This window comes from Corvus kubaryi, unplaced genomic scaffold (assembly GCF_017639235.1).
Source record: "Corvus kubaryi isolate FWS band 111438036 unplaced genomic scaffold, C.kubaryi_AGA036_p1.0 69, whole genome shotgun sequence".
NCBI classification, from domain to species: Eukaryota; Metazoa; Chordata; class Aves; order Passeriformes; family Corvidae; genus Corvus; species Corvus kubaryi.
This window is the reverse complement of record NW_024582057.1, coordinates 4,290,827-4,317,973: the sequence shown is the minus strand read 5'-3', so window position 1 is coordinate 4,317,973 and position 27,147 is coordinate 4,290,827. Positions and strand designations below refer to the sequence as shown.

The window sequence follows — 27,147 nt, the reverse complement described above, 5'->3', positions numbered from 1 at the left end:
TGTGAATTCTTGAATGAGATTAAATGAAGAATAAGTGTTTCCAGGGTTTGTACCTGAATGAGTTCTTTACTGTGTGCTGTTTAAGCTGCTTTCTGATTCGTGAGCCAAAAACTAATGAACTGGAATAGATGGCTATATTACTCTGAGTGATGATCATATTTTTTGACTTGACAGCTGAGAAGCTATTGTCATGAAAAGTGACATGTTTCTGCAAAACAAAAGACTTGTCTTTCATGTTCTGCATCAGTCATAACCAGAGTGTAGTGTAGCAGGATTTCCATAAAAACCATGTAGCTCTTAGGGATATGTGCACACTGGGGGGACAACTACTTTGAATCTAGTTTCAGTGTGCTGGCTTAGTTGGTTACAACTAGGAGAATAACCGTGGCTGTTGAGGAGGTACCATGGGTTGCCAAAGCCTGCCTACTGATGATTTTTGTGGTTTCTCCAGCTCCATGAGGTGAGACTGAGCTGCTTACTGCTGTGGTTAGACTGACTAGTTTGAAGCTGGATTGAATATGGCTCCATAGTCTGCTCTGGGCATTACAAGAAGTATTGCTTAGATTTGCCCCATTACCAAAATGTTTGGAAAGTACACAATGATTAAAACCAGACTGAAAACATGTATTTTCTCTTCTCAGAGGAATAGGAAGTTTTACCAGACATGCCAGCATATCTTCTCCCCTGGTAAGAGGGAGTTCAGTGTCTGAAAAACTAATTTAAAAGCTGGGTCTCCAGGAACATTTGTCAGTCGCAGTACTGGATTTGATCTCAGTTGAATCCAAAACTTTTTTTTTTTTTTTTTTGAAAAATTTTCAATTCTAGTAAGTTAACAGTATCCTGCAGCTGCTCTGCAAAATTGGTACTCCTGTCAGCTCCCGCCGCTACTAAATGCAGCAAAATTGACAAGAATGTCAAATTTGCTGAGCACCCTGTGGAAGTCAGAGATAGAGATTTACTTCTGAACTGTGCAAGAGCTGGGACCTCACAGTTTCCATCATCCCCAGCCCTGGGGAACAGGAGTCCACCAGCATCCTACAAGACCCCCGAGCAATTAAGAAGCATTGGCTGAACCTTGGATGTGTAGTACAAAAGATTTGACACATGGAAAACTAGCATTTTTCTGCCAGCATTTCCATGACCTCTTGTCCAATACCTCTGATCTCACTGAGAAAATATATTTAATTTTTATAATAAATCAAAGGACAAGCTAGTGGGATGGCATAATGAGAGCCAGCATGAAACTTCATAATACAGGCTTATTTTCTTCTAGTGCACTGATAAATGTGACACTTGGAAAAAAACCCCATTCCCATTAGTGTCCTACAGGCATGCACCCAAGCTTTCCCACCTGCACAGAACATCAGTAATTATCAAAAAATAAATAGTAATATAAGTATTTTATTAGGCTCTTACTTGCTGCAACAATGGATTCAATTATTTTTAATGTCAAAAGTAGTAAGAGTCAAAACATATGGCCTAATCTGATGAAATTTCCTTTGAAATTAATGGGAGGTTCTTCCCTGGGAGAGGACAGGAAGAAAGAGTCACGCTGATATATAAGGTTGAAAGGTTGCCTTTTTCTTGGTATTTCCAAGCGCTAACATTTTGTATATCCATATCTTTATCAGACGAAAAGCTCTGCTTATTTATTCAGATATGAATGTTTTAAAATACAATTCAGCAGTCAATGGGCAAAAAAACCTTTTAGGTAATAGGAGAAGTTATTTTCTGACACCTGGTAATTGCATAAGGTGAGACAGACCATAATTTGATTGATGGAGGACCTCAATGTTACGCTTATTATATATGAGTCCTCTTAGCACATCAATACTCAAATTGTGATATTTGAGCATAACAAGTCCCCCATCCTCCATCTTTGTTACTGGATTGTCACTGACAAGCAGAAGGTCAAAAGGATGTTTGTGTTTCATAGAGTTTATATGTTACATTGATTTTGGTATCTCTGTAGTGACTATGCAGAAGGGTCAAAAGTCTGACAGTGCCTTGGTGCTGACTTAGGACGAAGGTAAGAGTCTTGGGTTTTGGTGCAGACGTCTCATGCCTTTGCCTTGCAGCTGGCCTGTCTGTGAGATCATCATTAGGTATTTTGTAAAGCAGCCAGAGCATGTAGAAAAGATTACGGATAGGGTGATGTGTTGGCAGATGGGAAGCGCCAGATGAGCCGTGGGGTTTGATCAGAGCAACCTCTTCCGCTGCAAGGTGGTGTGTTAAGGAGCTGTAAAGAATGTGCACTGTGAATGAAAGATGGGCTTTGGCTATGGACAGGCTCAATCTCAGAAAAACGGGGAGATTACACTATGTAAGGGACACCAGTGTACCACAGCCAGAACAGAAACAAGTTAATTCTCACAGTAGTTCTCCTCCTGGACAGAAGTGAAGTTCCTATCAGCACAAAGTGGTTTTCAGTGTCAGAATTGCAAATCATTTTATCCCAGAAGATCCTATTGAAAGTTCCTTGATGGGTGATGAAACTCCCACAGTACAACATAAACTCTCCTGACACTGAAGTTCTATATACAGGGAGTTAGACAAAGAAATCAAACTCTGCCACACTGCTATTCATGCTACAGTCAAAGGTATGCTGTATGTTTTTTAAACTTACTAAGATTTTTACAGAAAGTGTGGAAACCTTTATTTCCATGCAGGACCAAGGCCCCCTCAACAAAATGAGAAATATGATAAAGTTGGGAGAACAGGCAAATTTCTAAATGGCAAGATTGTATCTTTCGAGAGGATGGTTTCTTAGAGCTGACAAGGAGCAGCCTCACTTAGGCAGAAGAAGCCAGGAAGAAAGAATTTTCTATTCCCAAGCACATTTCCTTGGCTGGATACAGCTGGGATGGCTCTAGAAGACTGGTCAAAGTTTTAAAAGCCACACTGGGCACTGTGGGAATCAGCAAAGCAGAGAGCAAGAGAGCAAGCTGTCTCCTCTGCTAGACCTTTGTCTTTTTTTTTAATACCTTGATCTTCTGCTCACCTTGCTGTGAACTTGAAAAATGTTCCTGGGTATGTGGTTGTTCTATTGCAGTGCCATACACATGCTGAAATGTCATTTCCTGGAGATGTTTTGGAGAAGGAACTGCTTCTGAAATAAAGAAGCTTTAGGGGAAATAGATTCTGTGCTTACTTGAAATACTATTGAAGGTTTCTATCACCGCTTTCATCAAAAGCCAACTGTTTGCAACCTTTCAGAAAAAAAGTCTTTCAGCTGCTGGAGGAGTTTGAGTAGAAAAAAATGTCTTGTTTTGTCATTTCCATTTCTGGTGACCTTCATTTTAAAGAATTGGTGCGTATGTCTTTCCCCATCCTTGCTTCCTGAATTGCAGTGCTCAGGCAAAAGGGAGGAGGAAGCATGTAACTTGTACTTGAAGGACACTGGTTGGAATGAGGAAAGCAGGAAATGGTGAGAAATTAAAGGGTGTAAAGAAAGCTCAGCTGTAAGTAGGAGAGCAAAGGATTCAGCAATGTTTGGGTTAGGTACATTGGCACACTGTACAATGAGCAGAGAGTGTCAGAGGAAAGCTCCTCAGCAGCTCTGTTGCCAAGTAGATGGTAGTCTGAGACAACCACTAATACTAAAGAGAGAAAAGGAAATCTTTTCAACTCAGCCTTTCCTCCTAGATATGTTGAAACCTCCTTTTATTTGTGTCCCAGGCTCCCTTCCTAGAAATACTTACAATCCTCTTCCACAGGGCAGTGATCACATATCAGTCCTCTGGTGCCACAGTTCCCATCCCAAAACCCATGGGTGAGCTAGTGAGCCACGTCCTGTTCTGTGACCAGAGGAGGACACAACTGTGACTTTCCAGCCTCATGCTTGGGGTACCCTACTGAGAATAGGGAAGACCTGCTCCTGTTTCATTTAAGGCTTCATTGGCTCAGGTAACATTGTAGGGGTTGGTGTTCAAGAACCTGTCTCAAGGTGTAGGACTGGGGAGTTGGAAGGGATAAAGACTGGGGCTGAAGTAGACCAGAATATGAGAAGAGCCAAAAGGCAGACCACTGTGAGCCAAGCATCATCAGTTGGCTTGGGGAAAAAGGACATTCAGTGCAGGTTTGTGGGTTGATCTGCTGCCTAAGGGCCTTAAGACTCTTTTAATAGTTATCTGTACAGAGAATGACAATCTTCTCTTGCTAGCAGTTCCTCTGTTAAATAGTAATAAATGAGGTCTGCACTCTGGATTTAAAGATTTAAGTGCAATACTGTAGACAATGCCACAAAAGGGAGCATGTGGATTTTTTCAGTTTACTTTTTATGGAGAGTATAACACGCTCTTCCGTTTGCTTTCACTCAAGCCATTTAAAGATAGTAAGTGAGCCACAACAAAGTCAACTCATCCAACCTTTATCTGCCTCACTCCCAAAATCTGCTTTAAAACAGATATTAATTTTGTGCCCAAATCTTTTTTTTCCACTTGTTAAGCCTTGTTGCTTTGGTTTTTCCAACCAGAATTTTTTTTAAAAGATGCTATATAAAGAAATCATTTCTCAGTGTGTTTATGTAATTTAAGTCTCCCAGTCAGCAGAGGGGATTGCTTAAATTGGCAACACTTACAGGCAAGGATTTTTCACTGTTTCTGATGAATAACAAGAAGAAAACAAAATGTGGTAAAGCTGTTCAATTAAAGAAACTGTTATTCATAAACCATACCCAGATCATTTGATTCCTACTGGTGATTATTTCTAACTACAACAGGTAAATATTTTGAACCTTTCTTTCCAGAATATTCCAGTTGGGAGAAATTCAGTTATATGTTGCCAGTGCTTCTCTTAAGCCTTCTGCTTTGCCAGTAATTGCCTCTTGAGTTTTTTCACATAAAACCCTTAGGCTATTAAACTGGTCATGTGATTTAGGTGAGACCTTTGCCTGGAGAAACAAAGGAGAAGCACAGCCTGCAGACATGCCTGCCCTCACCCCTGCCTCTACTTCTGCAGAGGTGGTCTACAGGGTGAGGGACTTTATGTGGTTTTCCCAAGTGCCAGTATTTGACATCTATCTGCAGAGGTTCTAATTTCATTGAAAAGAGTGGTTTTGTTTGGATCATTGTCTAATAAGGGTAACTGTTTTAAAGCACTTTATGGTCCCATTCTGTTCTTCTGAATTTATTTAATATCTGATTTGATCCCATATGAAAGGTATTAATATTTCAGTTAGAATTCCTCTTATACTTTCAGGCCAGACTGTTTCTAGGTTTAGGTATGGAGAACAGAAGTAATTATGTTTTTTTCTTCCCTGACGCTCATATTCTGATGACTTGGAAATACAATTCTGAATTCTGAATCACTCAGAGAGTGAGCAGGCTGTCCCCTCCAGGATAGCTGGGTCTGAAGTCACCCTGAAGCCTGAAATACCCCAAAGTCCTCCCTGTTCTCTTCCATGACAAAGCCTGTAAATACTTCTGTGTAAAACCCCCAGTGACCCTTTTGAAGTGAAACAGTGAGCAGGTGATACAGCTGCTGGTCCCAGCCAGGTATTTTTGCTGTGCTGGAGCAGCTCATAGAGCATTAAGGCATTGCTGAAAATCACTGATCATTTCCAAGATTTTGGGAGAAGAGAGAAAAATGGCACTGTTGTAAAACTTAGTCCAAACTTGCAAAAAAAAGAGCTCTGGCTTTGTTAAAAACCAGCAGTACAACCACTTTTCAGAGTTAGAAAGGGCTGCTGTGTTCACTGTGTTGCGATTTTTTTGAGGGAAGCATAAAATCTCATTGTCTGGACAAAAGCAGCGTTTTGGAGGAACTTGGGCTGTTCCTGAATGCACATTGAATGCAGCAAATATTTTTACATGAAGGAAAATCCAAAAAATAAGCTTATTGTATTTCAGTGTTTTCTAGATGAATCTTAGAAGAGTTATTATGCAAATTTACATTTCTGTTTGAAATTTGAACTAGATATTATTTTGTATAGTTAAAAATCTGAATTTCAAATATAAAATGGCCAGGTAGACAGGAAAACATTTGTATCTTGGATCTGTTGAAGTATTACACTGCTTGTGTTCAAGGACTGAATAAAAATTAAAATCCACACACATTTTATTTTTTGCATTGATCCAAAACTGCACACTTGATGTATTCTGAATTTTGGAAGTGAAAAAAAAAATCTAGGATTGCATACAACTTCTCTTGGTATGCACTGACATTTCCTTAATGTCTTTTGAGAAATTGGCCAGAAAAATGTACCAGAATTCATGCAAAACTGTAGACAACTTTTTAAAAATTTCATCTTTTGCCATTCTATAGAGGGAGAAAAACTATCTTGTATATCTGCTTACTGCTGTGGAACCAAGGATTCACGGAGATTTTTAAAGCCAGTGGTCATTTTCAGCCTCACAATTAAATAAACAGCCCAAAGAGAGTGGCAGGAGACACTTCATAGCAAGGGAAAGGGATGGGTGATATTTGCCTCTCTATTGCTGGTATTTTGAATTGTCAGCATTTTCAGATTTGTCATTTTAAAGAGATTAAAAGAATGGAAATGAACTCAGAAGTTGCAGATCTGATTTGTACAAGGAAGGCTGTGAAAGCAGTTGTCTATTTTTATACTTGAATTGCCGACTGGAAGCTCCTAGTTCAAAAATGGGGGAAACAATCACTCCCCTGGGAGCATGTATTCCACTACAGAGCAGTATCACTGTGTCTTCCTGAGATTTGCTGCAGAATATTTCCAGGATTTAAGAAGAGGACTTTGCTTAGCTGGACTGAAAAATGAGTCTGGGGATTGTTCTAGCCCCATGCCAGCTGTAATGGAATGTGTGAAACGAGGCCTCTAAATGTGTCCCTTCTTACAGGAAAGAGATGTTTAATGAGGCTGTTTGGTTTTTATGCTAATTACATTTCCAGCTGCTGTGTGAAGATTATATGAGGCCACCCAAACTCTAATGCTGTGACATAACTCTACAACTGCATTCATGTTAAAACAGTGTAATACAATTAATCCATTAGAAAAAGTACAAATTCCGATGAGTGCAAATAGATGCTGTTAAAGCATAAGCTTCTTCATGATACATGGATTAGAGAACAAGCTCCATTGGAAATATTTTAAGTGTTTTAGCAACAAATCAGCAATAATGGAATATCTAGATGTGGGGAGAGAGAATATATTTGGAAGAAGCTCATTCTTGTGTAAAAAGTTGTTGTATGTCCTCAGCTTCTATTGCCATGGCTCATGAATGGAGGGTCTTCGTCAGACTGGGTCCTTACAGATTATTTTAGAATTATTTCATTTAACAACAAAATGTGTTGAAGCTGCTTTTTATTTTTAGATTGCATGTGAAGCATGGATAATAATTAGTATTTCTCAGACCGTTGGCTTTTGTTCTTTAGGTTTTCACTGCCTCTATAAAGGCACAGGAAAAAATCACAACATTTCACAGTGACACGAAGCCATGAGGAAATTTGTCTTCACAATGATGCTTTCGTTGAGAAGTGCTGTTGAGGAAGTTTTATTCCTAGAATACTGTTTTGCTCTCGCTCAGTGTTTCCTGCAGGGGGGAAATGAAGCAGGAATCCCCAAGGCCAGCATGGCAGTACCTCAAGTGAGTCCTGCTGTGACATGTGACCCGTGTTGTGATTGGGAAATGGGTTGGTATGGTCGTGTGAGCATGCAGCTCAGTGGGTCTAACCTGATGGGATAATCACGGTAGTTGCCCTTTATTTCCATGTCCATGAGCTGCATTAAAAAGGCACATACCGTTGGATATATAGGGTATTGGCAACAGAGATGAGAATTCCAGGTCCATGGGGACCTGACGCATGGGTGACAATCACTCAGACAAAACCGTAAGCTTCATGACCTCTTTCCAGAGATGCTGAAGCTCGTATGTTGAGGAAAAATAAATAGTTGCTAGAAAGAGAAACTGAATTGCCCTGTGTACAGGGGTTTAATAGGAAAACAGATTATGAATTGGAAATCAAAGATAGCTTGATGAAGAACAGTTTCATAGAAATCTTGGTCTAAGTCTTGTTTATTCAAGGACTTGTTTATACATTGTAACTTGAATTATTTAAACCATAAATATGAAACAGATTAGTTATAACAACATAAACCCTTGGGCGGATGTTTATGCAGTTCATAAACTCATTCATTTTATTTTAATTCATCAAGGCAAATTTAGTTCTGAATTAAAGTGTCCACATAAGTGTTTAATGTGGTATTGGTGAACCTCCTTGAATTACCAATTCAGATTGCTTTTCCTGAGCACTGTGTAAGTAGATACAGGAGCTAATGGGCAGGAAAGAGTAGATGAGATAACCTGAGGTGCCACAAGAGATGGATTCTAGAGGCTCTGTTTGGTGAAAGCTGCACCTGGCTACTTGGGACTGCCTCGGGGACTGGCAAAGGAAGTCCAAGGTGATGATAAGAACACTTAATGAAGAGAGAAATCTGTTGTGTTCTCTTCCAAATTCTGCTGCTGAGGCATCCCTGTAAGGACCCAGTCTGACGAAGGCCCTCGGTGACACTGTTGGGGCTGCACAGTGTCCAGCTGCAGACGTCCCTGGTGTCAGCTGCAGCTTGCAGGGAAAGCTGGCTCCTTCGCAAGGAGCGAGCCCCAAACAAACGTGGTGTAAAAACATCGGCGGAGGCAATGGACGAGAGGTTCCAGCTGGTTTATAGCAGGTGGAGAGTCCAGGAACAAAGACCAGGGATAAGGGAGAACACAGCCTTTTTTAAGGGGGTGGAACAAAGGGAAACAACCAATGGGGATCGACTAAGGGGGAGGAGACAACAGAGGAATATCCAATAAGGATAACTTAAGGGAGGGAATTACATGAGTAGACCAATGGGGCATTGAAGAATGGAGAACTTTCCGGAACTAATACATAAGCAGCTAGGGGAAATACATAAACATGAACTTGTAGATAAAACTGGGTGGAGAATTCCTAAAGCAATAAAACGTGAACTAAGAACCAGTAGGAACATGGGAACTTGCCGTAACCACGGGGTGAGGATTAGACCTCAGTGTTCTGAAGGCCTGTCCAGCAGTCCTCCTAATGCTCTGCTGCAGTGGCCACTGCCACATGCACTGCAACACCTCCATTCATGAGTCCTGGCGAACAACACGTGTGGATATTGGACTGTTAAGTATTGCAGGACTTGACTGCAATTTGACCAGGTTTTTTATTTTTTTTTTTGGTCAGTCTTTCCATATGTAAAGTTTCTTCAGATCTGCAGCTCACAAAGTCAAGTAATTCAGAGGGACTTTTGGATTACTGTAATAAAAAGGATTTCTAAAATGTTGAAGGAAATCTTGGAAACCAAAAGCATGGGGGAACACTACTCATTCCTTTTAGAAGTTAAACTCACTTTTCAAAGAAACGTACAGATTTTTTTAATATTAACGATTTGCTTTATTGATACACTTTCAGATGAATGTTTCAGTTCCACAGTATGATGTCTGTACAAAGAAGTAGTTAAAAGTAAGACTTATTTTGGTTACTGTTTGTTTGTGGAGGCTGAAGACATAGGCTATCTGTTGTTAACTGCAACGGAATTGCTTATTACATACAGGATATGCCACACTGTTAGATAAAAGTAGTGGTAGAATAGATCCATGATGCTGAACATGACCCACAATTTCTTTTGTTCTTGCTGGAGTAGTAGCAGGTATATGTTTCAGGTATATGTTTCTAGGTTGAAAAATGGAGTATCTCAGTCTCTTATTTTGCAGATGAGTATGTGCATGTGCATTTTTGAAGGACAGACCTTAGTTCCTCTTTGAAAGGTTTTAATTTGGTAATTAACACTATTGGTCCTTTATATCCTCAGAGTTCTATTTACATCTCTCCAAGTTAATCTGGCAATCCCAAACAATTCTATTTATCAAAACAGGCAGTAAAAATCATTCTTTTGCTGTGGTGAATCATAACTTTTTAAACTTAACCAACAGCATTGTTTACCTATTCTAAAAGAAAAGTTATAGGGAATTTGAGTGCCACTAGCTACCAGTTGAATCTGAAAACACCAATGGCTCACCTCCCCCTGTTTTGCAGGAAGCTCTTGGTCTCCATGTGCTCTTCATTAATTCTGTAGTTAAAAGTAGCATGGGGCTGACAGCTGAATGTGCACAGATAAGAAGTACTCTGAGGAAGGACCAAAGAATGCCCAGATATGCTTCTGCCTGAAGGCAATGACATATATTTGTGCTGAAAATGGTTGGCAATGAGTTTGATTTTCTTTCTGCTGAAGCTGATAAATTCTGCCTCTGTCTTCACTGAGCACAGGGTGCCTGGCAGGAACTGCTGAATACCAAAGCCTTCGGTCATACGGATTGGCCAAGAAGGCTTCTGCCAGCTGCACAATCTCCTTTCTGAGGTGCTGTTCCCAAAAGAAGACTGTTGGACTCAGTAGGTGATCAGCTCTTTGCAGTAATAAACAATATCTGCTGGCAGAATGTTTCCAGGGTGTGCACGTATATTTTTAAAAGCATCCTTTTGTAGTTAAGTTCTGCCTCAAGACACTTTGAAGCCCATGAATTTCTATCACTATCATCAAGAATCAATACTGCATTTACACTTCTGTACTGGCACTTACATTTTCAAAACTGTACATGTACATCTAATAGCCTGTGTGCTTTATGGACCTGATCAAAAGCCCCATAAAATGATCATTTGGTTCTCTCTAGTTTTTGTGGGCATAGGATCAAGTCTGTATTAAGTAGTCATAGTAGCATTCCTCCCAGTTTCCTGTCTAATGAGAAAATATGCTACAGGTAGATTAAACATCAGTTCAAAAAAAGATGTAGTTGGCTTTGAGTGAAATACTCAGATATCTGACACTTGGGCTACAGTTTGCATGTGCCTGAGTGGTAGCATTTTTTCTCACTGCCTAGTGGCTTCTTGTACATCATCTTGCTCCTCAAGCTGAAGGATTCTTTACAGTTGGGGGAAAAAAAACCTCAATAATTCCATGAGGAACAGAACTTTTGAAACACAATTTTGTATGGGTTTCTCCTTCCTGTATCTTTTGCTGTCTGATCACAAGCCTAGGAATGGCAATTTGGATCAAGTTTCCCTAGCCAGCCTTCCAGAACTTTAGAAACATTACAAATTTATGATCTTTTGTCCTGACCAATGTTTGCCAAAATTGGAAAGAGGTAGTAGAATTGCCAGTGAAGGCAGATAAAGACAAGGAAGCCACTGCTGTTGCTAAAAATATGCAGAAAGGAATGGGAGAAAACAAGACATTGGCTGGCTGCTATGGAAAAGGATACTTTGGCTCTTCTTGTTTTTTAATTTCTGGGCATAGGCAGCAATATGGGATACACATCATAACGTCACCCCAAGACATTAGGGCAATGAGTTTAGAAGAGTGGCAGCACACATCGCATCCTCTTACAACCTCAGTATTAACTCCAGAATATCTGCAACATTTCTCATCAACTGTCCTTCTGTAAGAAGATAAGCATCGGAATAAGAAGCTTCTGAGAAACTGTTTATGGAAATAATTTGGGATTCTATGATCAGTGGAGAATCCTTGTGTGTCCTCATGCTTCCATTTGCTTTGAAAAGAGCCAGGGTGTGAAGGGCACTCTGCAGGTGTTTACAGGGTTTGGATCAGAACCCTGAGAGCGATCTGGAGGTTCCTCTGCAGGCAGGCAAATGCAGAACTGTCGTGGGAAGATTATTACAGAAAATCTATGTGTATTGGTTTATAAATTAAAAGAATTAAATCAGCGACAGCTACTCTTAATTAGTGATGGATCTGAACTGACCATATAGTCAGTCAGGCATCCACTGTTGATCTCCATAACACAGAACTCTCTCATCCTGGCAGCAGCAATGCAGGAGCTCTGGCACACGTACTCGTCCCTGCTAGTAACCAAGTCCACGCACTATCTTTTATTTATATGTGATGTTTACGCCCCAGAAAGCTTCCAGTTTGGAATGGCTACCTCTAAATATTGATGTTGATTTTTTGCATCAGAATCTGCAAAGGCATTGTGCTGAAATGAGAGGCCAGTGACACTGTGGTATTTCTGGCATTAATGTGCAGACAGCATTCCTGCAGGCTAAAATGCACCGCAAGAAGCTGACAAAACCAATCAAAATCCCCCCATTTGTTAGTCTAGCAGATTAGTCCATTTCCTGATTTCACTGCAAGGGTTGTGAGACTAGCTTAACTCAGCTGCCCTCGTTTGCGTGACTGCACTTAGATCAAGCCAAGCCTCAGCTGTGTCATTCATAATGTCACACCTTCTGAATGCAGGCAGCTGAGGCTTAAATTAGTGCCACTGAATTAACAAAATTAATGCTAATTCACATTTTGGTCAGGGCATTATTTTTAATATTCTTCCATCTGCTGTGAAGGAGTTAGCTGAGCTGCTCTTGTAGAAGTTCTTGAGCCAGCCACTGCTACCCATCAGTCAGGAACCATTAACAGCATCCCATTGGCGATCCCATGTGCTGACACCTGAGCACTGGTTTCCAGAGGCCTGGAGCCCCTGTTGCCAGTGAAGACATAACTGTTTCACCATTTATTTGTCTTCTAGCATTGGTTCATTTATTGAATTGAACTGGCTGTGAGCTCTTCAGCATAGTCATGACATTTTTCTCCTAGTGTCCTCATCATCAAAATGACCACCGAAAGAAAGAACTTGTATTTGACCAGATCTTCAGAATTTATCTGTGGAATTATGTGCCTTGAGGAAGAGTGGCTTTTACATGTGATATCTGTTGTCTTGGCAACATCATTTCATCCAGGAAATACTGTGTATATTGGAGCAACCTTGTTGCCCCACACTGCAGTATGAGTTACATTGGTCCGTTTTGTTTCCTGCATCCCTCGAAGGAAAGGCTATAAAAGTGAACGTTGCAAATACACAGGATAGAAAAGCCACAGGGGAAGAGAGGTGAGACGCTCCCCTTCTGTGCTAATTGAAAACAGGCCAAATCATAGTTCACTGCACAGATAAATGAGGGAAACAGAAGAGGGGCTTTGAGGATTGCACTATCTAATAAACCCAGCAGTATCTCCAGATGAGCAGAGCTCTCTCTTAGCCGGTGTCAGAGCAAACATGGTACCAGTATGCATATTATGAATAAGTGGTGTGTGACCTTGGTCAGAAACTCTCTGTAGATTAAGATGAGCAAAGCAATAGATTTTTCAAGCATATGTGGCAAGGTATGGGCTAAGCAAAGTACTTCTGCTGCTGGTCTAATGATGCCTCTTGTGCTGCAGAGAAGCTGGATAAAAAGAGGGCTAATATTCAGGAGCCCTAGATCCATATTACAGTTGATCTGCAGCAAGTAGGGTAGAGTCTCCCTATTCATCTAACGCTTGCTATTTCTGTAAAACCTGTATATGTATATATGCTTATGTCCTACTTTTTTCCCCTGGAATCTATGCCCATGTTCAAGTTCACTACAGTGCCTGCCTGCAGCAGATGATATAGGGCATCCTTTTGTCTGCTAAACTCGGTTGTAAAATCTCATCACCTTCAGTGACAACGGGCCTGACTCTCTGTAAAAATGTAGCGAAGACTTTCTGCAGGAGGCTTTCTGCTGTATATCTACAGCACTCCAAATAGTGAGCAGACTATTTTAAGTAATGCTCTCAAGGAAAGAATAACACAAAAAAGGCACACACATTTGTTAGAGGAGATAACTGTGGAATAAAATTATGTTGATGAATAACAAATAGATTGTTTACAAAATGCTGATTTCTCATTGTTTGCTTAATTTTTCCTGTTTCATTTTTCTTGAATAATGTAAATGCATTGGTCCCATTAGTCTCCAAGAGATCTTTAGGCATTTTCATTTGTGACTTGCTCATGAGAGTGTTTCCCGAGGTCTTCTGAAGTGGGACTACCTCTGTGTAGGAAGAGACTCTCTCTCACATGCCACCCTCTCATCCTGTTCCTGACTTCTTGGCATCCCCATGGTAATCGAACCAACTGCTTATGTGGAAAAGTAATATGAGAAAACCACTGATGCAGTTTTAGCTGTCTCTTAATGAAATGTAACAGCTGGAAATCAGGAGGAGCATGATCATCATGGGACCAATCAGCCCTCTGTGGAGAAGCAGCAAGTGCTGTATAAACCACAATCAGTCTGTCTGTGACGAGAGCAGTGTTGTACTGAGTGGGTAGCTGATATTATGGTGAAATACTTAAATTCAAACACCACTTTAATTAAATTTCACTAAGTATTAGGCTAGGAAATTGATAAGATTTTTAAAAATTGGAATCAACCCTGAGCTAACATGAGCATACTGATCTGTCTCTTCTTTCCAACTGCCTGCAATCATTTTTGTGCCACAGGATAGCCTCTGCAGCCAGTGGCCCACTGCATTTTACTAAAACCTGGGCTGTTTTCTATCCTTTTAATACTGTTAGCTTTGAGATTGCTCAGAGTGCACCTCTGGGGAATTTTGTTTCATTTTTCCATGCTGCATATCATGGGAGAATCCTTAAGTCAGATAGCAGCTTCCTCAATGCAATGTAAGTTGAGGCTCCAGTTCTTCCTGCCAGAGATGTCCCAGACAGATGTTGACAGTATTATGTTCACTGCAGGAACTGACAGCAGAAGACCTTACCCATGCTAGGAGCAGAGCATGCACAAAAGGCGTGGTGTGACTCATCACTCCCACTTCAGCCCTTTTACATCAGGTAAAATGCCTGCGGAAGTCCTGGATCTGTCCAGAGAATATCTCCCACAGAGAAACTGTAAGAGACAACCATCAGGGCCTCGTCCAAAGCTAAGCTTGCCTTTAGGTATCTCAGGCAGGCATCTAGGCCAGCTCCTTGGCTCACAGTATTTTCTCAGCTTGTCTTCTGTCCTGCAGCCCAGTGGGCAGGCAGGGAGAGGATAAACAAAGCACAGATTGCCTTAAAGTCGTGCTAGCCACAGAGCAGTGCTAGGCTAAGATTTCACTTCATTTTATTTTGCAGTGTGATCTTTCCCAGTTCTTTTTTAATAGTTAGCACCAATGTCACTCGGATAACACAAAGCAGCAAATAACAATTGACTTTTGCTTACATAAGATCAAGTTGTACTTTGGTTTACACCCCTATTTCAGATATTTCAGGTCAAATTTTGCTTGCAGTTATGTCTAGGTATTTCCTATTAAATTCGTCAGGTTGGGTAATACTGGTATTGTAAAGAAAAGCATTAATTTTGCCTTAAAGTGCATTGTTCTACAAGTTCATTTTATTCTGTGCAGGTACAGGTCTTTTAGTTATCAAGCTGATTCCTAGTTTGAAGTGAACCTCTGCTCAGTGCTTGAAGATAAAAAGTGTGAGGCAGACAATATGCTACCTGAGGAACAAAGGTAGGGGCTAAATCTAGATGGCAGGAAGACAAGCGTGAGTAGATGTGATAATTGCACATTTACACATGCTCACATGCATTCACTCTTACTTTTCTCTTTCTAGTCCTAAAAATCTAGTCAAAATCCATATACTGAAGATATGTAGCTCAAAAATTACGTTTTTGCAGCATGTGCTAGGTGTGGATTGGTGTGAGCAGCTATTCTATGAGATTAAGTGTGTTAAGAAACACATAATGACTCAACTTAGGGAGTGAACCTTCCAGAGCAGCTTATTCGAGGGCAATATATATAGATGTAGAGAGATATATAAATAAAAGATATTGCATAACTCAGTAAGCTGGAACGAGCTGGAGAGGCAGAAAATGGTATATGTTCTAGTTCTTACTATCCATGTTTTATTTTAATTTGTTACTTTTGCTATATAGTTTAAAAGCCATTCCCATTCTTGCCATTTGTAGAACATTTTTAGCCTTTGTTATGTAAACATATGCATATTTTATGTTACTTTTGAATTGAATTTATGGATTGGATGACCCTGAGCAGAAGTAAAAGCAATGGAGGACTTAAAAATAGTACGTTTCTGTTTTCAGCATATTCTAGCTTTGAAATGAGACATGAGTAATTTAGGCTCTTTTTTCTTATTTGATTAATGCTCCCCAAAAATACAGACACTGAGAAGTCTCTAAAAAGTAAAATGTTTTACTAGATTTGCAGGTCTCTTCTTGATACAGCTGTGATAATACCAGTGAGATGTAAAGTGAATGTGAAGTGTCTGGACCTGTATAAGAAGGTGCCTAATTCTTCCATCTCCTCTTATTTCAGTATGAGATTCAGGAGGAAGGGCATGTTTCCTTCAGCAGTACATTAATGTGCACAGGCATATGCTCTTTCCTCCTCTCTAGGATTGTCAAAGCCCATCAAGAGTTTCAAATGAACAATTCCTATTGGATTTAGTTGCAACTGAAATGTCTAGTGGCCAAGAAGCTTATGAGAAGTGAAAATTTTCACCTCAATTCCTAGTGGTTTGTTTGTCTGGATGTTGCTTCGCACCACAGTGTTCAGAGGGGCTCAGGACACTCTTGGGCACTTTTGAGCATTACTGAGTGAAGTGCCAGGGCAATGCAAATGAATTGGGTTGTGAATGACTTCAGACCTTGGTGGGAACATTCAGCCAGGTGAAACTGTACAAACTGACAGAGTAGCTTGTCAGACTTGCACACAGCACATTAAGCTCAAGGAGGCTACAAAACATGGAGCAGCATGGTGGAAATGGAGTAAATTCTTTGAAAAGAGTCAATATAAAAAACCAGTCAGGCACCATTTTCGATGCTGCCGGCACCAATCTTTTTTACAGATACAGGTAAAGAAACTCCCACGTTAAATATTGGATTCCTGGGAAATATAAGTCCTGATGAACCTATTTTAGTGCAACTCAGATGTCTTGTTGACACGTGTGTGTTTACCTGTCCCACTTCTGCTGGCTACTGTGTGCTGCTTACAGCAGTGGGCCAGTTTGAAGAGATTCTGTTTGTAGTGAAGATGTAGCTAACTGGACCTGTTCCTGGTGATTCCAAGGCAAGAGAATAAACTAACAGTCTGCTTTTGCCTCAGTGAGCACAAAGGTAGGATTTAAGGAGCTAACAACCCTTTGGCAATACTAATATTTGAACTGCCTTCCTGTTTGAGAATAGCAGGTCTTTAAAAATATACCTGTAGGTGTGGTTTTGTGGCATCAGTTTTTAGAGGTATATAATGTAGGTATAGTTAATTAGATCACTTTGGTGTTAATGAAGTGGGTTTGAGATTGTTGGAGAGCTTTACATATGACAGTTCTCATCAAAGCCATGTTCCAGGTGTACCCAAACCTGAGGCAAATGTATGTAAGATGAGAACAGGCAGATTGGATGCTCCATCAAAAAATCCATAATGCTTTTTCTGAGTTGGTTTTATCACAATGCTAGCAAAACAGTTTCAGGGTTTCAAACATTTTAACAGTGGTCTTATATTTGTCATGTTGTTTCCTCAGTAAATTCTACTTAATTACAGGAGAGTAAAGTGGAAATACTGTCATTGATTACATGTCCGTGACCCGCTTGAGAATAAAGGGATTGCTCTAGTGTACTGAGAGAAGTATCTGACCGACAATGGCTGTAATACCATCTGCTAATTAGAGGATTTGGCAAAATAATTGCAATTTTCTACTCAAATTAGAAAAATACTCAATAGAATCCGTGCTTCTTCTTCAGCTTGGGGGATATATAGAGTGCTTGCATCAGGACAGGCAAATAACCGCTTAGTAACAAAATAGACTGGCACTGGAAAGCCAAAAACCACTGTTCTTTAAAAGGAAAAAATGCAACACTTCTCACCTACAAAACATTGTTCTCTCCACGTCTTTCTCTCTACCCATCTGTGTATGCACACACCTCACAACTCTTGCCCATTAACTGTATTGTTTTAATGGTAGTCGATAGTTCCAGCAGTAAGGTTGTTTGAGAAAAGGACAAAACATATTATTGCAGCATTTTGTGAAGAACAGCAGGAGATCAGAAACCACTTAAGTTGCCCTGACACAGAAATATGATTATGTATTTATAAAGATTAATTTTTAATAATGCTGTTAGCTACAAATGTGCCTAGATCACATGTTCAGGTACAAATATTGCTTGAGCTCTGGTGAAGTTCACATCTAAATTCCTAGCAATGAAATATGTACAACATTTCGACTAGGTCTGGAATGTACAAAAGTGCTGGCTATTCAGTTACCACTAAGCTTTCATACCTGATTAAATATTACTGGAAATTCTCATGTTTGTGTTACAGCTATGCCAATCATTCTTTTTTTTTGATGTATAGTCGGAATAATGCAGATACTGCGAAGAAAACTGTAGTCCTATTGTTCTTCTTCAGTGTGTAACTCATGACAGTGCAGAATTGATATTGAACAGACCAGAAAAACAAATACTCATAAATTTATATACTTAGCGTTATCCATTTAAGCACATTCTCAGATAAAAGTGTTATAATCTGAGGACTGAAAACCTAGCAGCAATACCGTGATTGGACTTTGTGATATCTTCAAAGAAGCTTCTGGAAGCTGATGTGTATTTGCATATTAAAACTGCTCTGAACCTTGTGCGGAGAAATCTCCATGAAATTCAGAGCAGGAGAACCAGTCCTGCAGAACTTGCCTTTCTCAAAGAATAAACTGAGAAAAAAGGTTACAAGCAGCGGACACTGCTCCCTCTTTCTTTTCACTTTCAAGTGTAAGTCCTCTGCAAGGACTTTTCATTAGTGAAGTCTCATGCTTTAGTTGTCTTTTCTCTCTATGAGTTGTTGGTCTGGGATGGGCAGCTTGGCTCACTGCTTTTTTCAGAGACTCCTGCTGGGAGCTTGGACAAGCCATGTTCCATAGCAGCTGCACATAGCTGCTATGGCTGAAGCCATAAAGAAGGTTGTTAAAATGTGCTCTGTTTTGGTATGGGTTAATCTTTTTCATATAGCATTTTCAAAGGCACAAAGTATATATACTGTGTAGTATTAGGCATTTCTCAAGATCTACTGGGAGATCTCAGAGACATAATGGAGCAAAGTTGGAGGGTGAGGGGAGAAGTATTTCTGCACTGAGGGAAAAATTTTTGATTCAAACTTATCAAGGGGCTTTGACATTGTTTTGGTGTTAAAAATGGCAGTGCTCCCCTGTATCTTTAAGTAATTTATAATGAACGAAAATTAAAGAGCACCTCATGTCATAAAGCCATGCTTTAGGATATTTTCCTACTATCATATTTTCCTAAAGCAGAGGCATAGATATGTTACTTTAGCATTAAAGTTTTGTATACCTAGCTTTCATAAATATTAGTCTGGCAAAACATCTCTTTATCTGATTTTTCATTTATTTCCGTCGTGCATATCTAACTACTGGCATTTTCTTTACATAAATATTTGGACAGTCAGGTTTCACTCACATGATTACCTTTAAAAATGCAGTTAGCTGGCTGGATAATGTGTCCATAATTCTATATGAGAAGAGATATTTTAAATAAGATAAATGGACAGGATTTACCAAATCCTGTCACCAGAGCCTTAGCCTCATTGCACACAGATCTGATTCAAACCTAATATAATGCAGGCCATTTGAAACAAAATTAAGTCTAAACTGTTACTGACCTAATTCATGTCTCATCCTCATTTTTGTAACAGCCCCTTTGCTAATGATTGTGTGACTTTCCAGCATTTGGGTGATGGGATCAATCACAGCTGACTATTACACCAGCACAGACTCTTCAATACACACATGTGCACTGCTCTGCATAAACTTCTCCATTATTTACCTCAATGGAGAATGAAGGGAAAGATTTGTTGAGCTTCAGACACAGCAGTTCGTGGAAGGGAAAGATTTGTTGAGCTTCAGACACAGCAGTTCAAGGGTGCTAGATTGCTTCAATAAATGTATTAAAAAATCAGTGTGCTTATTTTGTTTGCTCTGTTTGAATATGTAGGAAATATATGTGAGCTGTAGAAATAACAGTGACAAGCAAGACTTTCTAAATCACTGGAGATACTTTTATTTCCATTTTCAAGATTCATTTGCTTTTGCAGGTTTTATCTAGGCAGTGCATGATAAGTGTTCAGCTTTCTGTATTTAAGAAATGCTCAGTACAGAATATAGCTCTTGAGAAACCATTCATCTTAGCTGGATAAATTTTGTGTAGATGAAATTCAGAAAGGAAATCTCCCTCAGGTGGCTACACTAGTCATTAATACTGCTAGTTCTAAAGGGAGCCCAGGAGAGCAGTAGACAAGAAGAGCAGTCAAAGCCAGTGTTGGAACCCTGCTAGAGGCAAATTGAGGGTAGTCAGGACACCTCCTGTGTTGTCTGAGATCTTCCTCTTCAGCTGAGCTCAGTTGTTCTCATGTATAAGGTTAAGGTGATGATCTAAAGCGTATTTATTTGCTCCCAGGCTGGGCTCTGCTCAGTAGGTGCTACCAACACCCCCACAAAACAGTAAGAGGGCTCTTTCACCAGTCATTTCCTTTTCTTTCTGCGGAGTTTGCACTGTCTACTCCAAAGGCTTTTTGCCACACTTACACAACTGCTTAAATTTGTAGCAGAAGTTCAGTTTTGGCAGAAATTGCGGCAAGGGGTGGGACTTTCTGAAGTTGATTAAAGTCAGAGTGATGATGACTAAGCAGCTGGGCTGGGAATCAGAAAACCACGTTATGCTCTGAGCTCTGCTGCCAATCTGCCGTGCAGTGCAGAATGGCTCTTCATTTCTGCAGTTCTCCACACGTGCAGCCTGCCTGAGGCAGGCCGGGGCTTTGCCATAGTGGTGTTCAGTGGGATGTCATCCTGGGGCTGCTCCCGTGCTGCTCCCAGTGTCATGTTCTGTGCATGCTTGGAGATCACCATGCCTCTCTGCAAAACAAGACCTTCATCCCCAGCAGTCACCTTAGCCTTCCAGACCTTTCAGGACTTGTTCAGTAAACCTTGCCCCTCAGCCTTGCCGCCCTGAACATTAATGTAGGCCTTCACCCAGTGATTTCAACATGCCCTGGAACTGAAAACAGCTGTGTGACCTCCTTTGTCAAAAAGGCAAAACCTGGTCAGCCTCTGTTGAAACTGGTTAAGTGCTGATGAAGTTTCTCAGGCACTGAACAAATCTTTGAAGGCCCAAGGTCCTCTCCATGGCTGGCAGAGAAGCTAGCTATAGACAGCTGGCTATACGGAGTGTGAAGAACATGCCTGTTTAATCAAAAGCTATTTCTACTTGGTCCTATTTGTAACTAATTTAAATGGAGATTTTTTTTTAACTGAAAATTTATGTCAAAATATGAGTATAAAATGAGTTAAGGCTAAAATATTTGACATGACTATATTCAGTGCTCGAGCCCTACACAGAAGGAGAGAGAAGCACGCAGGCTTGGGGAACTCTGTCAGCAAAAACCTTGGATAACTTCCCCCAGCCTCGTTTTAGGCATATGAAAGGTCAAGCAGATTTCATGTAACAGCCTAGTATTCTATTTGTATAGCATAGGCTGTAAGGAGATATATATATATATATGTAGACTGTAAGGAGTCTATTCTCTATCATTAAGGTAGCTGTAATGCGATTAAATGCAGACAGACAATTATCTGTAACCCACCTCTATCTTGTCATATGCCTGCTAAGTCTTACAAAGAGAAAACTTTTATTTGCTGTGTTCCCATAAGAGTATAATAAAATGGGAGTCACAAAAGGTGACACCAGAGATAAACTAAAACCTGTGATGAGAGAAATCCCACTGTTCAATATGTTTGCCATATAAAATAGACTTGACTTTCAGATTTTTAGAGTCAATTCTTGTCTAGCATCTGACAAGAATTAGTCTACAATTTTATTTTTTACTTCAAATTCAAGCCAGGCAATTGCCTCCCACATCCTGAAGTTGGCAACAAGGTATAAAGAAGGTGACCAGGTCAAAGACAAAAAGCAGAAAAATAAATTGGAACTTCTTTTTTTAGAGTATTAAACAGATAAGTTATGTTTACTATAACTTGAGGCTTTCCTTCCTCTAAAAAGAGCATTAATATTATTGCCATTGGTTGTGACAGAACACCTACAAGGATGTTACTTGTGGAAATACAGGGTAAAAAAAAATAATGGTTTGAAATGCCTTACTTCTTCCAGTGTAATAGCTCAGATTTCTTATCTGCCTGACTAGGGAACCAGGAAGGCACACGAATTATTTACTGTAGGCATCTCACCAATTTCTGTTGCTTTATTCATCAGCTCTTCAGGGAATCCACAGCACGGCAGTGATGTGTGCTCTTCCTTAATGTAAAATGCAGACATATTAGGATTAGAAATTTGTACACAGAAAGACCTGTTCATGTCACTGAATCTAACCCGAGAAAGCTTTTCCTTCATTTCATATTAAACCTAGCTGGCTTTTAAAAATTACATTAAAAGCCTGTGCAAGGTTAGAGGTTTCCTGTGAAACCTTTGTGTGAGCTTAGAGCAGAATAATGTGTTGGACAGGGTCTTGTGCGGGCAAGTGAGTTAACTACGTATTGCCTCATCATTTCAAATTGGACCATGAATTTCCCTTTGGCTCTTGCTCTTTCTTGCTTTCTCCTCTTCATTTATGCACACTTCCTCAAGCAGTTTCTTCCTCCCTTTCCTCCTTTGTCCACAAAAATGCCTGCAACCCTCACCACTCCCGTGCTGCCAAAGGCATTAAACCAGCAGCAGCAGGGGAGTGCCAGCCTGGATCAGGGCATGCAGCTGGGTCATCCCTCTGTGCCTGTGCCTGTGCCTTGGAGGCACATCCTGAATTGGTGTCTCTCACAGCTGAGCCCCCAGTACTCAGAGGTGTAGGCTAATAGGAATATGATAATCTGCATGCGGGCTAAGTTTAGAGAGCAGCAAACTTGACTGCTTTAGGCGTGCTCTTAGCAGACAGTTTTTGCCATGCATCTGTAGAAGGGCAAAGTGCATTCAAGAGGACAGTTTTGTCTTCTTAGAGAACTTTCACCCCCTTAAGGCCAGTAACGCTTGTATTACAAATTCAAAGGGCTGGACACAGCCCCTGCAGCTACTTTTCTGGGCAATAATGCACTCACCACAGTGGACAATAAAATTAGGCAAATATTTCCCCCTTATTCCCTGCTGCAGCCATCTAGAATCTCTTTTGGTAGATCCCTATCTCCAACTGTGATTGTCATTCACAGAATAATAACATCAAGCTCAACTTTTGTCAGTACTCTTTTTTTGAAATCCTGTTTAGTTTATAAATAAGAAGATGGTATACTGGAAGAGAAATTATATATCTTCTGCTTCATTTCCCCTGGTTCTGTTCTGGCTGTGGTCTTAGATCATTGCAGGCGAAGAGCTAGGTCTTCTTGAGTGCCCTAAGGGGACTAAAGTGTTTCCCTGACAGTTACAATAATTCTGTCACTCTTACCAAAATTAGTGTCTCTGCAGCACCTCACAAGGAGAGCATGGTGTTGAGAGCTAGCTTTGGATGAAATTCCATGACATTTTTCTTCACTTCCTAAAAATAAAACTGAAATGTATTTTCTCTGGAGTGTTGTGGTTTAGGTTTTCTGAAACAGTGTTTTTGAGCACTCATATTTTGTGAGATGGCTTATCGGAGAATGTTATAAGACTCTGTAGATATTTTATACTTTTTGAAAATTAAGACCTTTTCAGTTGAACTCTAGAATCAAGAAGCTCAGGCTGTGGGTTACATCACTGTATTTTAATGTACTGAACAGCACTGAAGTGAGTCTTGATTTTAGGTAGTAGCATTCAAACTGCAAACGCACAGTGACAGCACTACAATAGCAAATATTAAAAGGAGAGATTTCTCTGAGGGAATGTAGTTGTAGCTTATATATGGAAAACGATTGGCTAAAAATAAACCTTAAAAATAATTCTTAAATAGACCCACAAGGACACTGTGTGTATTTTTCTCTCATTAAAATTTCCTGTTGTCTAAAATTATCTTTAATTAGGATTGCATAACTTAACAATAAAACTGCTGAGGATTAGAACCAGCAGACACATTCAGCTCAAGGCTTTAATTAGATAAAGCTCTTCATTGCCAGAAGTAAAAGATGGAGCATTAGACCTCTTTAACATTTAATCTGGAGAATGCTTTATAATTGTATTTAATATTATGTGGCAAAAGTTTACAGGGGAAAAAAAAAAAGCAGTCTGCCAACATCTTTTATGTAGTGCTTGCTTAGCTGTTTGTCACATTTTAAAGACAGATTGTTTCAGGAGGGCATACCAAGATGGGAGGGGGGTCTCACGTATATGTACAGTCTCATAAAAGTACCTCTTGCCTCTAAAGTAGCTTTGTCAGCAGCTACCTCCCTTTCATCCCTATTTAGTCCTGTTTTCCTCAAGAACCGTGGAAAACATCTGAAAAAGTGTAAGTCTAGTGGTGTTTCTAGTAAATCATCAAATCCATGATCAGTCATCCCAATGGGCATGATCACCAGTGCCTTGTGCTTTATGTTGAAATACATTTCTACTCAGATAATGATGTTAGGTTGCTAATAAGCAAATTTACTAGCCTTTTCAGGGCTGCAGAGTGTAAATTCCCAGTGCAAGCATTGGAGATTCAAACTTACAGCTCCAGGTACCAGGCCATCATGATCCAGTTGTGGAGACAACAGTATTTTGCCGAGCTTTGTTGTAATCAGCACTGTTCATCTTCCAAGTACTTCTCTGAGACCCTCAAGAATATGGGACGGAGCTTATCTCCACTTTCTTAGCAGCAGATTCCTGATGTGGGGCATGGAGAAGATTATTAGGGTTTATTTGCTCCACCAACGCAACCATGTAAGATTTAGTCACTTCTTTCCTCTCTGTGCCTGTCCCTCAACAATGTCCTGGAGCAAAATCAGGTCTGTGACCTCCTGCAGGCAATGAACACACGTTAGTTTTTTCATCCTCACCCATAAAGTGTAAAAGTCTAGAGAAGAGGACACAGGTGAACAGATGTGCTCCAGCAGGCACCAGCCAGCACTGAAAAGGCAAAAGGAGCATCTTCATATAAAGGTAGTATAAAACTTAGGACAGGCTCAACCTGGCTGACAAAGTTTCATGTTCTTTTTGTTCTCTTTAGTGCCCTTTCCCTGTTGTCCAAACTTCAGTGCAGATATACACAGCTCAGTCCAGAAGATAAATGCTATGGTGTTTAACAAAAAGATGGCATTTATAATGAAAATGTGAAAACAAGTTCCAGAGCCCTTAAATGTCTCTGTCCCAGAGATTGTTTTGGTAAGATTTTTGGGAAACGTTCTCTCTGGATTTCAAAACATTCTGTTTTCCTGAATTCTTTTGCTTCAACAGAAAAAGGGATTGCAACAGTTGTGTTGATGTAAACTGTGTGCCTTCATTCTGCCAGGAAGGATAATAATAAATTTATTCAAAATAGCATGGGTTTACGTTTAGAAGAAGCTTAAGATATTTTCGTTAGTAGGTACTAAAGCAAGGCAAGGGGCTGTAGCTAATAATCAGCAAGGTCTGCTGTTTCTAAGTGAAAAAAAATCGTAGGTGACATCAGGTGAAAGCTGGGCTGAGTTATTTTTGTCTTGGTGGACTTGGATCCTGGTCCAGTTGAACATGGTTATAATGCTTCAGAGTATTTCTGTTAACAACCCCAGTAATACTGCTACAGACAGGGAAATAATGAGTGCTTTTTTCCCAGTGAAAGGAGGTTGCCTTTAAGGAGTTTGACCTTCTACCACTTACAAAATGTCCTTGATGAAGAGAGTTCAGATAACTAAACCCATCTAAAGGTTGTTCTGCTGGACTAATAAAATCTGTCATTATTCGGTTCCTTAAATTCAGTGGTAAATTACACTGTGGGAGCATTTGCCCTGAGCATTCATACTCAGACAGAGATACGTGACAGGGTCTTTTTAAATAAAAATGTTAGATGAAGGCAATGTAATCTTAAAGGAAAGCAATTCATATTAAGACAGTACCTTATCTCTTGTCTCATTTAAAATGGGTTCCTCTTAAGTGAACCTCTCATCACAAACCTATCTGAGGGTATTGCTATAAGATGCTTGCTTATTTCCAAGCAGAAAGGTTAATATTTCTAATTAAAAAGAGGCTTGCTAAGGTATTTCTTAAATCAACTGTCTTTGATGATAAGAGCTTCTTAGACATTTTAAACTTTTTATTTATTTATGTTGAAGCCATTTCTTCCTCATTTAAATTCTACTGGAGAAAGCAAAGTCATCACAAATGTTAAAGTCTGTAGGGAAGATGATCGTTTTCAGCTAGCTGCAACAGAACTTATTAAGGCTAAAGGCTTATTTTCCTCCCTTAAATGAGTACTCATGTGAAAAACATCGTGTTTCAGTTTTTCCAGCAAGATTTATGTTTTCCTTGTACATTTAGAGATAGCATTTGTAATATTTTCAGAGTGAGCCTGGTATTTTTACTTACCAAAGTTCAATAATTTCAAATGAAACAGTGCTTTCATTTCAAAAGAGTTACTCCTGCAAACCCATTGTTTCTGGGGGGTATATGGAACTAGTTTGGTTGGAGATGTAGGTCCTATTGTTTTTTGAGTTATTGGCCAACTTTATGGATCCAACCAACAAAGTGATCAGATAATGATGGTAACCACTCCACCAGTACAAATATTTCCTTCATCCACTGGAAATTATGGGAGTCACAACTCAAATTATCAGCTGAGAGTAGTAGTAAAAATAGGAGTTGTATTCCCACTTTTTAAGGAACAGAGGGCTTTGTGGGGGGCAGACGTATTGTGCAGTCATCCTGGTGCTTATTGCTACAAGATCTGTGGGGCAGAGAGCAATGATGCTCCATCCTACAAGATCTATGGGGCAGGAGGGCAGGCTTCTCCATCCTCTGACATTAGCTGCTGAAGTGAGGGAGCTTCATCTGTGGATCAAGCACAGATGTAGAGTTTGCCTTAGATTTCCCATAGGAGTAGTATGAGGGAGAGAGGATGTTAACACACTTCTCTAATATTTGGGATCTTTGATCTTCCTTGACAGAAGCTGCTGTTGAAATTCAAATGATTTATTAATTACAGCACAGCACCTCACAGAGTAAGAGAATTGGGTTGTGCTGTAATTTATGAGTCCTGCAAAATAACCCCATGGAACTTTACAAAAACTGGGGAGTCAGGGGAAAAAAATGAGTACTCAAGCCCAGATTTACCAAAGCTAATAAGCAACTACTTTTATCAGCCTGGCAAGGCAATTTCCTCCCCTCTTCTCCAGTCAGCCTGTATGTAGTTACTGCATGTTTTCAGGGACTGAACGACAGGAAAAGAATCAAAGAATGAGAAAGGAACATCTTCCTGAAAAAAAATAC

At 40.0% G+C, this 27,147-nt stretch overlaps 1 protein-coding gene across 7 annotated transcripts in view; it reads left to right on the top strand.

The window, feature by feature from the left end:
• The window catches only part of PHACTR1 (phosphatase and actin regulator 1), a 292,345-nt gene that overhangs the window by 185,554 nt on the left and 79,644 nt on the right, over positions 1-27,147 (top strand). The window lies entirely within an intron of this gene.